This window comes from Lactuca virosa, chromosome 7 (assembly GCF_052849685.1).
Source record: "Lactuca virosa cultivar CGN04683 chromosome 7, Lactuca_virosa_CGN04683_v6, whole genome shotgun sequence".
Taxonomy (NCBI): domain Eukaryota; kingdom Viridiplantae; phylum Streptophyta; class Magnoliopsida; order Asterales; family Asteraceae; genus Lactuca; species Lactuca virosa.
This window is the reverse complement of record NC_136432.1, coordinates 211,929,275-211,946,548: the sequence shown is the minus strand read 5'-3', so window position 1 is coordinate 211,946,548 and position 17,274 is coordinate 211,929,275.

Here is a 17,274-nt window from a genome sequence, read left to right as displayed (position 1 = left end):
AATATGGTTATGCTTACAAGTATAAGTATAATTATGAACATTGGAAAAGTTTCAATGTATGGTAGGACGAATATGAAGAATCAAATTAGGCAGAAAGATAAAAGTTTCTCCAATCTAAAAGGATGAGAAAGTACTTGAGTATCATGTTTTATGATCATCTTAGTGATTATGAAACCATATCACAATTGATCCTCTAAGGACATCTTAGTGCATTTGTATGGCTAAGAAGAGGAATCGTGAATTGTTGAAATGGTTAAATCAAGAAGATGAGTCATACTTCGTTCCAAAATCGAGTCTTAGAGTTATACTCCAAGATCGAGCCTTGAGTGACATAATCTTAAGAAAGGTTTATAACACTTATCAAATGTAGAGTAAAATGTTTCTACTCTTGTACATTTGAAATTGGTAAGTTGTGATGTTTTGGATAAAACAAAGACCAACTAAGGCCAATTGTGTGAAGTGTTTGTCTTGATAAGAATCCGCACTAACTCTTGAATATTTGTTTGTCAAGGAATGGTTCTTGACTAGAGAGTCTTATATGTCAAGAAGTCAGTGGGAGTCTTAAAAGATCTTGAAAGTTTCAAGAATAATCAAGAGTAAACCTATTGTTAAACACTAGCACACAAATTGAGGTTTGTAACCTATCATGTTGACATATTCTTGTTTCTGTGCCCATTCCAGTTAAGTTGACTATGCATATAAGTTCTATGAGTGCTCAGTTGTTTGCATAACAACCTAGTAAGCAATGGTAGGCCCTTGTGCTGCCAGGTGACAAGAAATTAAGATTGAACAAGTTCAATCCATATGGGTTTCGATTTGTCACTAACCGTGTCTTGTGATTATGGTTATGACAAATTCACATGGATAGGAACATATACACCATAAAAATCTAAGTCTCATAAGGTTTCTCTCCAATTCATGAAAATGATTGTGAGGAAACGCTTTCACTAAGTAGATTTTAAGAAGATAGCAGTTGTGATATTTGCATTCTCAAATTCGATTATGATTACGACATCCCTCTTCATAGTTCGGATTGTGAGAAATGGCAAAAGGTCTAAACATTTGAGACTTATTGCTGTAAGTTCTAAAATTATTAAGACACACATGTGAGCTATCTAAGGAAAGGTGTATGATTTTGAGAAGCCTAGAAAAAGTCTTATCAAAGCATCTCGTATCAGAAATCTGAACTTTGGTAATGAAAGTCAATAAGTATCGATTTCTAGAAGTCCAGCTGATTTCTGAGTACATGTCAAAGCTAGTGGGAGCATAAGTGTTATGCAAGTGGGAGTATAATTATTATGGTAAGTGTTGCAAGTTAGCAATGTTAATTATCGAAAACAAAGGTTTCAATTCGTAGGGTTTGAAAAGTTGTTTTGCTATAATTAAGGGAGAGGAATTTATACTTCATTTCAATTCTAAAAGCTTAGATTGAGTTTTAATCAAATTTAGTCAAGGAAATATATGAATGTTATGTTGAAAAGATTCGACATAAGGAATTCTATATGGAAATGTTGATTGCGTTCTCAAATTCGATTATGATTACGACATCCCTCTTCATAGTTCGAATTGTGAGAACATGGAAAATAGAAATATTATAGCAAAAGACTGATCAAGTATCATGTCTTTATGTTAGACGTTATGAATCGTATCCCATATGCTTCGGGTATAGGATCGATTGCATATGCTATAATATTCTCGTGTTATAATTTTCCAAGTGCCTAGGGAATTAAGAGGGAAAAAGGAATAGAATCGGATATGACTAAAGTGGTTAAACACTGTTAAGGACAATCTAAGGCTCGCCAAGGATTGGTCGCTTAAGGACAGTTGGAAGTATAGTAATGGATGGACCATATTGACATTATTATGAATAGACAGGAGTCTATTAATAATGAGTTGTCATATGGAAAATATGGAATGTTTACATATTGGGAGTTGAAGAATAGATGAGAAAGTTAGAAACTTTTATGCAAGAAGGATGTTCAAAGGAATGTACTTTGAATTTGAGACTTCATTTCCATGGAATTGTCTTGTAACAATCTCCAAAGGAATATTTTGTAATATCATTGGTCAAGTCTCTATGACTTTTGGTACCTAGACATTACAAAAGAATCATTGCATGATAGTTTAGAATCTAATATTTTATAGCAGTGACAAGAATTTGAAATTCTTATACTTACAATAAAGATTTGGAATTGTGAAATGAGCATCATTGAAATGTTTTCCAAATGATCTATTTCACAAAGTCAGGACCATAGACAAACATAGTGTGCATGCTTGGAGCATGGCATAACTATTGTTTTAATTCAAGTATTAAGTTGATTATACGAAACATTATACAATAAATAATGAGTAATCAATATGACACTCAAAAGTTTTGGGGCCATATAGGATTAGTATTATTCTTGTGTTTCACTTTGCATGTTTTGACTTCCTGAATAGCTGGGTTATTCAAGCCATCCACAGTCAATCATACTTTGGAAGTAGGTATTGAGGCAAGACTATCATGAGAGGGTTTGTAGTTTGTCTAGGTATTTTAGACATAACTGCAGTGTTCATGAGTACTCCTGGAATAAGATTCGAGTATGGGATTCAACCCACGCTCATTTGAATCACTTCATGGATTTTATCACGAGTGATTGTGAGATGATAATATCTTATATTCTTGAAACGGAGATATGTGAGTTGTAGTTGCAAGTCGGTTGCACATTAACATATGTAAACGCACCAGTAACTTGGTGTTATAAAACATATTGTTGTGTGTAATTTGATAAGTAAGTACAAGCAAGCATTTGAGTCGAAGTTTATCTATCCCTTTTACCCCATGTGGATAAAAGCAATATCTGTGGGCCCCTCGATGATTTAGTGATGACACCCGAAGTGCTTGGCCAAGCCTGGATTGATTTGATTTGTTCAATTAGTCAGTCGTCATAAATCGGAAATCGGGAAACAACAGATGGACAAAGAGAATGATTAAAATCCATGTATCAGTCCATATGATATCTAGAATGGAGGAATATATGATATCTTATCTAATGGACACGTCATTGACTAGGTCAGAGTTTGAAAGCGACTTTTAAGAGCTACGATTGCTAGTCGGGTTGTGGAGTTGTACTTGCAATAATAGTTATTAGACTTATCCAAGTGGGAGACTGTTGGATTAGGTGTCTAAGCCCATAACTATAATTGGTATGTACTTGACCCGAGAGTAGCATGGTTCATTTGGGTTGCATATAACCACGACAATTTGATAGGATGGACTTTTGAGAAGAGGTTAGTTATGATTTATTAATATATTATGAGTTCTAATATATTAATATGAAATCATATGATTTAATTAGTATTGATCAAGAATTAATTTGGAATTAATTTAGTGATCAAAAGAGACTAATTAAATTAATAGGGACTAATTATGTAAGTTAGTTATATATATATATATATATATATATATATATATATATATATATATATATATATGGTTTGGGCTTCTGATACATGATGGACTAAGTTTATGGATGAATCCATAAAGAGTTAACGCACTTGAATCATGGATCATGGATAATAAGCCCAAGTGTATGGATTAGGGTTTACCCATGACTCTTGGATTCCTACACTATATATATATGACACCCTATAGCCTAAAATTGGTTGCACAAGTTTTGCTAAAGTGTTCTTGGAGAGCCATAGCTGATTTTAGTATGCATAAACTCTCTTAAAAGTCATCCTTTGTCTAAGGTGTGTTGTGAACCATTTAAGGTGCAACATTTGGGGCACTAAGTTCTTAAAGGCCAAATACAACAAGTTCTACAAGCTACATAAAGAGGTAAAATCCTAACTAGTATTTTATGTTGTTTATGTCAATTGCATGCTAGTTGTATACTTAATGCTTTGGAAACAATACTATATGTATAATTAGAGAAAACATAGATCCAAAGCATTTAGGGTTGTATGTGCAGCATAGGATGTTGTAGTATACTAAAACGCAACAGCTTCTACCCTAACGGTAAAAGCAATATATCTTGGGTCCTCGATGATTTGGTATTGACAACAAATACGTAGGCAGAGTGTTTGTAGTCAAGGTTAATTTGTTCCTTTCCATGCCACGGGTTCATTTAGATATCATGTTGAACAAAGTAATATTTGATCACTTATCTAAGGGTTGTCTCATAGTTGTTATGTATGATTACAACAGTTGCATTGGATGGTACACTCTCTGATTATTATTATTACGAAATATTTTGTTGGATTAAGGTGTCTAAGCTCATAACTAAATTGGTATAAACTTGCAAATAGAAGAAAAGTCCTTTTGGGTTGCCCACATAACAAGAAATAGCTAGAAATAATTTGAGGAGAAAGAGAGGGAAAGAGAGAGAGAGAGAGAGAGAGAGAGAGAGAGAGAAAGAAAGAAAGAAAGAAAGAAAGAAATGATTTGTTAATATATTTTGTGATTAATATATTAATCAGAAATAAGTGATTGATCTATTAATTTGTTAGGTGATTAAAAACTTAACATGAGATCAATAGTTAAATAATTGATTTATTAATTGATAAATTAATGAAAAATCAATAAGAATTAATTAATTGTTAAACAGAATTAATCTGAATTTAATTTAGGATTAATTGAAATTAATTAAAGGTGCAAATGGTGAATTCTAATTATTCAATAGTTAAAAAAAACAAGCAATTCTAGAACCATCTATGGTATGGACGTTTTTGGCTTGATTCCTAGGGTTTCTAGAAGCCTCCTAGATGCAGATAAAGAAAATATTTGAATTGGGATTAAATATATAATTTAATTAATTCAAATATGGCTTTGCTTGCCACTGACCTAAACTATAAATAAGACCCCAAGACCAACAAATTTTGTTCATACCTTTACCTACAAGCTTAGGAACGAAATTTCTCTCTCTCTCTCTCTCTCTCTTTCTCTCTCTCTCTCTCTCTCCCTCTCTCTCTCTCTCTCCTTTTCATTCTAGGAATTTTTAGGGTTTTGGATGTGAACCATTAGAGGCATCATACTTTTGAAGCTTGCGTTCTAAAGACACAATGGAAAGGATCAAAGATTTATTTGCTATAATAAATCTAAAGGTATGTAAACCCTAATTCATGCATTTCGATTTGCATAGAGTTCCTTTAGGGTTCTTGAAGTTCGTAGTATGTTTCTATCAATTAGAGAAAACATAGATCCTTTATAGGTTGCATGTGAACTTAAGCATTAAGATTTTCCATTTTACAACTTTTTGATAACCTATAAAACCCATCAGTGGTTTAAGATCCATTGTTTTCTATTGACTGTTACATTAGATGAATTGGTCTTGATTATGGTTTATCGAAAGTAAACCATTGCTATTGCAAATTACGATTTTTGATAGGTTTTCTTGAAACCCTAGCCTCATTCCCCTTATTTTCAAAAACAACCTTAGGGTTTTCTTAGGGTTTGTAGTTTCCTTAATTATTATTTTAATTGCCTTAAAATTTGAATAATTAAAACTTGATTAACCTTAACCTTAATTATGAATATTAGAAGGTAGGAATTAAATTTAAATTAATTAAAGAATAGTTTAATTAAAGACAATTATTTAATTCCTAAATGATTTAATTAATTTAATTAACTGTTTAATTAAAAGATTAAGATAAATAATAAATGGTTTAATATTAAATAATTAAATGTTTAATTCAGATAATTAATATTTAAACCTTGTGTTTTAAAAAGTTTTAAAATACACCTTATATATATATATATATATATATATATATATATATATATATATTAAATGATAAATTACAATGTTGGACCTTATACACATTGCATGTATTGATCATTCATCTCAACTACATGTCACAGTCACAGATACTTTATTACCACACAATAGTTATAGTTGTGTTTATTTGATTAAACAAAAGTTTGGAATCTTTGAGGTGTTCAAGACATTTTAAAATAAAGTAAATAATTAAATAGGAAAAATGATAAGATTCTCGAAATCAATACGAATAGTGAGTATCATAGTTAAGTATTTGATTATTATCTAAGAAATTGTGAAATTGTTTCAACAGTTAACTCTTTTCGGAACACAACAACATAAGGTGTATCTAAAATGGGAAATCAAACATTACTAGATATGGTTTGATTTATAATGATTCGTATTATGCTTCAATATAGTTTATGGGGTTATATCATGGATATTGTTGCAAAATTCCTATACTTTATTCAAAAAAGGAAGGTTTAAATAATATACTCTACAATATGGAGGGATGATATTTTTGTTGGAAATAGTGCCCACAATCACAATACTCTATAGTATTACTATTAATAGTACAGTCCTCCTCTTAGATCTTATAGAGAACATCGTGGTATTGAGTTCTATAGTTACCATATCAGTAAGCCATGGCAGGCCTAAAGGCTGGTAACTAGAATTAGGCGATAGAGAGTGAGATTCAGTCCATGTATGATAACCAATTTTTGGAACTTGGTTGATACCACACTTGGCCTTAAATTCATTGGGTGTAAATGGGTCTTCTAGAAAAAGACTGCCATGGATAGGAATGAACGCACATTCAAAGCTCGACTGGTTCCAAATGGTTACACTCAGACTTAAGGGGTTGACTATGAGGAAACCATCTCATTAATGGTGATGATTAATTCTACTTGGATGCTACTTTTCATAGAAAAATTTCATGATTATGAAATATGGAAATATATGTAAAAAGCTCTCTACTTAATGGAAAACTAGCACCAGATGTGTTTATGGCATAACTTAAAGGTTTTTTTACAGTCCAAGAATCCAAATAGAGTGTATAAACTTAAGAAGTCCATTTATGGAATCAAACTAACACCTCGAAGCTAGAATATTTATTTTGATGAGATATTCAAAGTTTTAGGATTTTCAAGAAGGAAAGATACTCCATGCGTATATGTTACAACTAGTGGGAGGACTATAATCTTCCTTGTATTATAGGTTAATGTCATACTAATGATAGGAAATGATATCCCGGTGTTGCAAAGTGTAAATTTTAGGCTTGGGGAAATGTTTCACTATGAATGACTTAGTAGATGCAGCGTATATACTTGGTATAATGATCTATAAAGATAGATCTAGGAAATTAATGGGATTAACCAAAGTAGATACTTACATAAGATCTTGAATAAATTCACGATGCAAATTCTAAGAAAGGCCTCGTGTCTATGAAACAAGGCATGACATTGAGTAAGACATGATGTCCCCATTCTAGTCATAAACTATAAAAGGATGAGTTGAGTCCTATATGCTTCTGTTATAGGATCGATCGTGTATGCCATGATATGTAGCTAGACATGATGTATCATGTTCCTTGAGCATGACGACTCATTATCGGACCAACCCAAGTGAAATAATTAGATGCCATGATATATACTAGACTGATGTCTCAAGAACATTCTTAAGTATCTTAGGAGGATGAAAGAAATTTTCTTGGTTTATAATGTTAAGGAAGAGTTAAGTGTAAAGGGTTACATTGATGCAAGTTTCCAGGCAGATAGAGACGATTCTCGTTCACATTCAGGATTCATGTTCTTAATGAATAGAGGAGTAGTGACTTGGAAGAGTTCCAAGCAAGAGACAATAGCGGATCCGACGATAGAGTCTAAGTATATAGCATCTAATGAAGTTGCAAAGGAGGCTATATGGTTTAATAAGTTCATCAACAATCTAGGTCTTATTCTGGCATTGGTGATCCTGTTGAAATATTATGCGACAACGAGGGTACATTCATTTTTACTAAAAAACCCAGATCACACAAGCGCTCAAGGAATATTCTCCAAAAGTTGCACTACACCTGAAACCTCATGGACGAAGAAGATATCATAGTGGGTTGAGTATCATCAAAATAGAACCCTACTAATTCATTCACCAAGCCACTGTCATAGACCAATCATGATGGTCATACTTGGTTTCTAGGCATTATATTTCCTAATGAGCTGGTTTGATTGTTTTGGTTTATAGTTTGATATTTTGGAACTTATATAGTTTATATTTTAACTTATTCGTTGATTATTTTGTGGAGACATAATAATGTGTTTTATTGCAACCATTTGCATTAATATATTTAAGTATTCCATTTTCCATGTTTTTGAACCAACTTCTAAAATATCAATTTATTCTAATCTCCGCGGTCATCCCTACTTCTGGAAATAAGTGGTGATTTAAATATCTCACGGAGTATTAGTAGATTGTTCATGATGATGAATATAAGATTGCAATGCGACTGATACTCATGGGTAATCAATGGAGATTGAGTATTAGAATAACCCACAATGAGATATTACTTCATGTACTTTTCACAAAATATTCTAAATTGATAATATCTCTTATTCTTCAAACGGAGATACATGAGGCTTGAGTTTTACAGTTTGTTATGTCTTGGTTTACTTAAATGTAGTCAGTAACTAGTAGCCAAAAAGGGAATGTCCAGATATGAAATGATGAGTAGGCAGGGTGTATGTAGCCAAGGTTTATTTGTTCCTTCTACCCTAACAGTAGAAGCAATATCTTTAGGGTCCTCGATGATTTGGTATTGACAATAGATAAGTAGGCAGGGTGTCTGTAATCAAGGTTTATTTCTTCCTTTCCATGCCACGACTTCATTTAGAGATCATGTTGAAAAAATTAATATTTGATCACTTATCTAAGGGTTGTCTCATAGTTGTTATGTATGATTACAACAATTGTATTGGATGGTACACTCTCTGATTATTATTATTATTATTACGAAATATTTTGTAGGATTAAGGTGTCTAAGTTCATAACTAAATTAGTATAAACTTGGAAATTGAAGAAAAGTCCTTTTGGGTTTCACTCATAAGAAGAAATAGCTAGAAATAATATGAGGAGAAAGAGAGGGAGAGAGAGAGAGAGATGATTTGTTAATATATTTTGTGATTAATATATTAATTGGAAATTGGAGATTGATCTGTTAATTTGTTATGTGATTAATAAATTAACATGAGTTTTTGGCTTGATTCCTAGGGTTTTTGAAAGCCTCCTAGATGCATATAAAGAAAAGATTTGAATTGGGATTAAATATATAATTTAATTAATTCAAATATGGCTTTGCTTGCAACTTACCTAAACTATAAATAAGACCCCAAGACCAACAAATTTTGTTCATACCTTTACCTACAAGCTTAGGAACGAAATTTCTCTCTCTCTCTCTCTCTCTCTCTCTCTCTCTCTCTCTTTCCTTTTCATTCTAGGATTTGTTAGGATTTTGGATGTGAGCCATTTGAGGCATCATAATTTTGTAGCTTGGATTCTAAATACACGAAGGAAAGGATCAAAGATTTATTTTCTATAATAAATCTAAAGGTATGTAAATCCTAGTTCATGCATTCGATTTGCATAGAGTTCCTTTAGGGTTCTTGAAGTTCATAGTATGTTTCTATCAATTAGAGAAAACATAGATCCTTTATAGGTTGCATGTGAACTTAAGCATTAAGATTTTCCATTTTACAAGTTTTTGATAACCTATAAACCGATCATTGGTTTCAGATCCATTGCTTTCTATTGACTATTGCATTAGATGAATTGGTCTTCATTAGGGTTTATCGAAAATAAACCCTTGTTATTGCAAATTTTGATTTTTGATTGTGTTTCTTGAAACCATAGCCTCATTCCCCTTATTTTCAAAAACAGGCTTAGGGTTTCCTTAGGGTTTCTAGTTTCCTTAATTATTATTTTAATTGCCTTAAAATTTGAATAATTAAAACTTGATAAACCTTAACCCTAATTTTGAAAATTAGAATGTAGGAATTAAATTTGAATTAATTAATGAATAGTTTAATTAAAGATTATTATTTAATTCCTAAATGATTTAATTAATTGTTTAAATAAAAGATGAAGATAGATCATAAATGGTTTAATATTAAATAATTAAGTGTTTAATTCAGATAATTAACATTTAAACCTTGTGTTTTAAAAAGTTTTAAAATACACCTTATATATATATATATATATATATATATATATATATATATATATATATATATATATATATAATTACTATGTTGGACCTTGTACACATTGCGTGTATTGATCATTCATCTCAACCACATGTCATGGTCAAAGATACTTTATCACCACACAATAGTTATAGTTGTGTTTATTTGTTTAAAAAAAAGTTTGGAATCTTTGAGGTTTTCAAGACATTTTAAAAGAAAGTAAATAATCAACTAGGCAAAATGATAAGATTCTCGGAATCGATACGAATAATGAGTATCGTAGTCAAGTATTTGATGATTATCTAAGAACTTGTGAAATTGTTTCAACAGTTAACTCTAGTCGGAACACAACAACATAACGGTATATCTAAAATGGGAAATCAAACAATACTATATATGGTTTGATTTATAATAAGTCGTATTATGCTTTAATATAGTTTATGGGGTTATATCATGGATATTATTGCAAAAGTCCTATAATTTGTTCAAAAGAGGAAGGTTTAAATAATATATTCTAAAATATGGAGTGATGATATTTTTGTTGGAAATAGTGCCCACAGTCACAACAGTCTGTAATATTACTATTAATAGTATAGTCCTCCTCTTAGATTTTATAGAGAACATCGTGCTCTTGAGTTCTATAGTTACCATATCAGTAAGCCATAACAGGCCTAAAGGCTGCAAACTAGAAGGAGGCAATGGAGATTGAGATTCATTCCATGAATGATAACTAATTTTGGAACTTGGTTGATACCACACTTGGCTTTAAAATCATTGGGTGTAAATGGGTCTTCTAGAAAAGGACTGTCATGGATAGGAATGTACGCACATTCAAAGTTCGACTTGTTGCAAAGGGTTACACTCACACTTAAGGAATTGACTATGAGGAAACCATATCACTAATGGTGATGATTAATTCTACTTGGATACTACTTTTCATATAAACATTTCATGATTATGAAATATGGAAATATATGTAAAAGTGCTCTGCTTAATGGAAAGCTAGCACCAGATGTGTGTATGGCACAACTTAAAGGGGTTTTTATGTCCAATTATCCAAATAGAGTGTGTAAACTTAAGAAGTCCATTTATGGAATCAAACAAGCACCTCGAAGCTGGAATCTATATTTTGATGAGATATTAAAAAAGTTAGGATTTTCGAGAAGCAAAGATAGGCCATGCGTATATGATATAACTAGTGGAAGGACTATAGTATTCCTTGTATTATAGGTTGATGTCATACTAATTATAGGAAATGATATCTCAGTGTTGCAAAGTGTAAAATATGGGCTTGGGGAAATGTGTCACTATGAAGGACTTAGGAGATGTAGCGTATATACTTGGTATAATGATCTACAAAGATAGATCTAGGAAATTAATAGGATTAAGTGAAATTAGATACATAGTTAAGATCTTGAATAAATTCACGATGCAAATTCTAAGAAAGGTCTCATGTCTATGAAACATGGTATGCCATTGACTAAGACACGATGCCCTAGTTCTAATGATGAACTGGAAAGGATGAGTTGAGTCAAATATGCTTCTGTTCTAGGATGGATCATGTATGCCATGATATGTAACTAGACATGATGTCTCATGTTACTTGAGCATGACGAGTCATTATCGGGCCAACCCAGGTGAAATCATTAGATACCATGATATGTACTAGACGTGATGTCTCATGAACATTCTTAAGTATCTTAGGACGATGAAAGAAATTTTCTTGTTTATAGTGTTAAGTAATAGTTAAGTGTAAAGGGTTATATTGATGCAAGTTTCCAGACAGATAGAGATGATTCTCGTTCACATTCAGGATTCATGTTCTTGATGAATAGATGAGTAGTGACTTGGAGGAGTTCCAAGCAAGAGACAATAGCGGATCTGACAATAAAATATAAGTATATAACATCTAATGAAGTTGCAAAGGAGACTATATGGTTGAATAAGTGCAATCTAGGTCTTGTTCTGGCATTGGTGATCGTGCTGAAATATTATGCGACAACGAGGGTATAATCGTTTTTACTAAAGAACCCATATCACACAAGCGCTCAAGGAATATTCTCTGAAATTTCCATTACACCAGAAAGTTTGTGGAGGAAGGGGATATCACAGTGGGTCGAGTATCATCAAAATAGAACCATATTCATTCATTCACCAAGCCACTCTCACACACCAAGCATGATGGTCATACTTGGTTAATAGGCATTATATTCTCTAGTGAGATGGCTTGTATGTTTTAGTTTATAGTTAGATATTTTGGAACTTATATAGTTATATTTTATTTGATTCATTGATTATTTTGTGGAGAGATAATAATGTGTTTTATTGCAACCATTTGCATTAATATATTTATGTATTTCGTTTTCCATGTTTTTGAACCAACTTCTAGAATATCAATTTATTCAAATTTCCATGGTCATCCCTACGTATGGAAATAAGCATCGATTTAAAATTGTCACAGAGTATTAGTAGATTGCTCATGATGATGAACATGACATTGCAATACGACTGATACTCATGGGTACTTAATGGAGATTGAGTATTAGAGTAACCCACACTTAGATATTACTTCTTGTAACTTTTTCACAAATAATTCTAAATTGATAATATTCTTCAAATGGAGATACATGAGGCTTTAGTTTTAAAGTTTGTTATGTCTTGGTTTTCTCCAACGTAGTAAGTAACCACTAGCCATAAAGGGAATGTCCATATGTGACATGATGAGTAGGCAGGGTGTATGTAGTCAAGGTTTATTTGTTCCTTTTACCCTAACGGTAGATGTGGTATCTCTGGGGCCTTTGATGATTTGGCATTGACAACAAATGAGTAGGCAGAGTGTCTGTAGTTAGGGTTTATTTGTTCCTTTCCATGTCTCGAGTTCATTTAGATATGATGTTGAACAAAGTAATATTTGATCACTTATCTAAGGGTTGTCTCATAGTTGGTATGTATGAGTACAACAATTGCATTGGATGGTACACTCTCTGGTTATTATTATTATGGAATATTTTGTTGGATTATGGTTTCTAAGCTCATAACTAAATTGGTATAAACTTGCAAATAGAAGAAAAAGTCCTTTTGGGTTGCCCTTATAACCAGAAATAAGTAGAAATGATATGAGGAGATAGAGATAGAGAGAGTGTGAGAGAGAGAGTGAGAGAGAAATGATTTATTAATATAATTTGTGATTAATATATTAATCGGAAATAGCTGATTGATCTGTTAATTTGTTATGTGATTAATAAATTAACATGAGATCAATAGTTAAATAATTGATTTATTAATTGATAAATTAATGAAAAATCAATAAGAATTAATTAATTGTTAATAAGAATTAATCTAAAATTAATTTAGATTTAATTGTAATTAATTAAAGGTGCAAGGGTTGAATTGTAATTGTTTGAATAGTTGAACAAAACAAGCAATTATGGAACCATCTATGGTATGGACGGTTTAGGCTTGATTCCTAGGGTTTCTACAAGCCTCCTGGATGCAGATAAAGAAAGGATTTGAATTGGGATTAAATATATTATTTTGTTAATTCAAATCTGGCTTTGTCTTCTACTTACCTAAACTATAAATAGGACCCCAAGACCCAACAAATTTCGTTCATGCCTTTACCTACAAGCTTAGGAACGAAACTTCGATCCCTCTCCTCTCTCTCTCTCTCTCTCTCTCTCTCTCTCTCTTTCTCATTTTCATTCTAGGTTTTTTAGGGTTTTGGATGTGAACCATTAGATGCATCATACTTTTGAAGATTGCTCTCTAAATACACGAAGGAAATGATCAAAGATTTATTTGCTATAATAAATATAAAGGTATGTAAACCCTAATTCATGAATTTCAATTTGCATAGAGTTCCTTTTCATAGTATATTATTATCAATTAGAGAAAACATAGATCCTTTATAAGTTGCATGTGAACTTAAGTGTTAAGATTTTCCGCTTTACATGTTTTTGATAACCTATAAAACCCATCAGTGGTATTAGATCCCTTGTTTTCTATTGGCTAGTGCATTAGATGAATTTGTCTTGATTAGGGTTTATCGAAAATAAACCCTTGCTATTGCAAATTTCGACTTTTTCTAGGGTTTGTTGAAACCCTAGCCTCTTTCCCCTAATTTTCGAAAATAGCCTTAGGGTTTCCGTAGGGTTTCTAGTTTTCTTAATTATTATTTTAATTGCCTTAAAATTTGAATAATTAAAACTTGGTAAACCTTAACCCTAATTTCAAAAATTAGAATGTATGAATTAAATTTGAATTAATTAATGACTAGTTTAATTAAAGATAATTATTTAATACCTAATTGATTTAATTAATTGTTTAATTAAAAGATAGAGATAAATCATTAATGGTTTAATATTAAATAATTAAATGTTTAATTCCGAATAATTAATATTTAAACCTTATGTTTTAAAAAGTTTTAAAATACACCTTATATATATATATATATATATATATATATATATATATATATATATATATATATATATTAAATGATTAATTTATATGAAACGTCCCAAAATAAGACCCAAAATTTTTTCATTTTTAAGTTTATAAAACAGTGAACCATATCATTGTCATAAAATCAAGGTAATCAAATTTTATCAATACATCATAATAATAAAAGTAAATCACATGTGGAATCGAGTGGTATGTGCTCTGTAATCTTCCCAGGCTCTTCCTTTTGAAAACAAAAGTACCTGAAATATAAATAGAAAACCGTAAGCACAAAGCTTGGTGAGTTCCCCAAAATACCACATACCATACATACATAAGTAAACACATAATAGGCCCCGCTTGGTATACAAATCTGTCAGTCATCGCGCCCCGCCCAACATACATATAAACATATAAACACATAACACATGCAATAATCACAAAGATACATAGCATACAATGGTTATCGAGCCACGCCCGGTAAGCACACGAGTACATAACACATGCAAGAGTCACGCACACATCTAGCATCCTAACATAAGAAAAGCATGGGCTGGCATTGGTGCCTTCAACCCGCTAAACATGGCGAGGAAACTCACCTCAATTCGCAGATAATCAAATCACTGCTCAGACCGCTGAACCGGACAACCTCGCGCCAAACACAATAAATACAAACTTAATAGTCAATTAACCCGATAGCCCAGCATCCGAGGCCCACCCCATAAACCAACTTCCTAATGGTAAAGGTCCATTTTACTCTTTTCTTACTTGGCCCAAAACCAAAGTCTAGCCCAATGCACAAAAAGCCCAATATGGCAACCCAAGCCCGAAATGGCCCAACATCCTAATTGGGCCTAAAAATTCTCTTGGGACCGATACCAAGAAAGTCCTCAGCCTAACCATGGCCCATAAACTGACGCCCAAACTCAAAAGTCCCAATAGTGATGAACTGTGGAGTGCGCCCAACGTACTTGAGATGTACGCCCCGTGTACATGACCTCGTAGCACAGAGTATAAATCCGCTAAGCACAAACTCAACATTACTCTGGGCGTACACTTATGTACGCCCCGCTTACTCCTCAGGCTCCCTTTTTCACTCCTTTAAGCACTTAATCGGTTAAGCTAGCATGTTAAACTCTCAGATCTGCTTCTACAAGACCACTAATCACGTTAAGTTGGCAAATTTACACTCATGAATAGTTTAATGGGGGTTCTATAGCTCAAAATAACTTAACAAAGGGTCTTAACACATGCATGAGTCAATAAACACCTCAAAGCTTTCATTTTTATTGACCAAGGGACTAAAAGAACCCTAGATCTACCATCAATAACTTTTGGAGTGAATTAATAGGCTCAACATTCATTCCAAGGACTCAAAAATAAAAAAATGGCACAAAAACTAGATCTAGCATCATGGATTATCAAGATGAAAGCTTTTTACCTCACAAGGATTGAAAATGATGAACTAATCCTAGATCCTCAAGCTCCAAGCACAACTCCAAATGGTTCACTTCTTATTTTCCTTCCAAAGAACCAACACTTACACTTTATGGCTCAACACTCTCAAGAACTCACTTAGGGTTCGATTTCTGGACAAGAGGGGATGGAGGTTGATGATATTAGGGTTAGGTGATGAGACAAGGAGCTTAAATAGGGTCCAAGACCCTAAAAATAGGGTTTGCATGAATCTGGAGTACGCCCAACGTACTCCCATATCGCTTAGCGTACTCCGCTAGAGTACCGCGATCCATCTGATTAGTACGCCCAACATACGTCAATGTACGCCCCACGTACGGGACTTAGCACTAGTATCCCCTACATACTCCCTATGTACGCCACATGTACTAGGGTTAACCTTAAACCCTTTAATATTCCGAAGGCCATAACTTCTTTGTTATAAGTCCGTTTCCAACGATCCTTATATCCACGAAGAAGTGGTGAGAATATCTACGCTTCTATCGACTCATATTTGCCATAAAACTTCCCGAGCTAAAATCCAATTTCCATAAAAGCCCGAACTGTCGCATTACCAAAATACCCCTTGGCTTCAAAACACAAACCGAACACCTGGATCATCTAAATTACATTACCCACACCCAAATGGGTCCAAATCTATTTTACTAAAAGGTCCTAAGCCTGGTGATACCCGATCTTTGGTCACCACCCCGCAATAGGAAACGATTCTGAACATGGCGTTACAAATCTCCCCCACTTAAATTAGATTTCGCCCTCGAAATCACTCCTTACCACCCCTTGAAAACAAACACTTCGAACAAAACCTCCTAGTGTTGAACAAAACACTGATCCCATAACTGTCGATCGAACACATTACTGTTATAACTTCGAAGCCCCATAACTTGCCTGACCTCTACACAGGTGGAAACAATTTATAACACAATCACAAGAGTCTCCTCCTAGCATCATAACTGAAAACATCCTTTTGACCCTGAACATTCCAACCGATGGCCTTGGCATATAGATTTCCTTAATCCATAACTTGTTGAAACAAGGATCTTGCACATATACACTAACGATTCCCAATGCGAGTCTCAACCAGAAGCCAACTCAATACATAACCCATAATCGGATATCTAAGGACTCGGATATGCATTTCACCCGAAATCTTCTGATTCACGACAACCATTCAATAAACCGGGATATAAAAATCCCCAACCCCCGCTGAGACTTCCATCCTTACACATGGTCCATCCACCAAGTTTTCTAAAAGTCTAACTGATAAGGCTAACCTAGCCTATACACCACGATAAGCCACTCCCTGGCCATATCATCCTACTAGATTCATAATCTAATCTCTTGAACCAACCGGTCTGTAATAGGTCCCACCTGTATTGCCATAAACACAT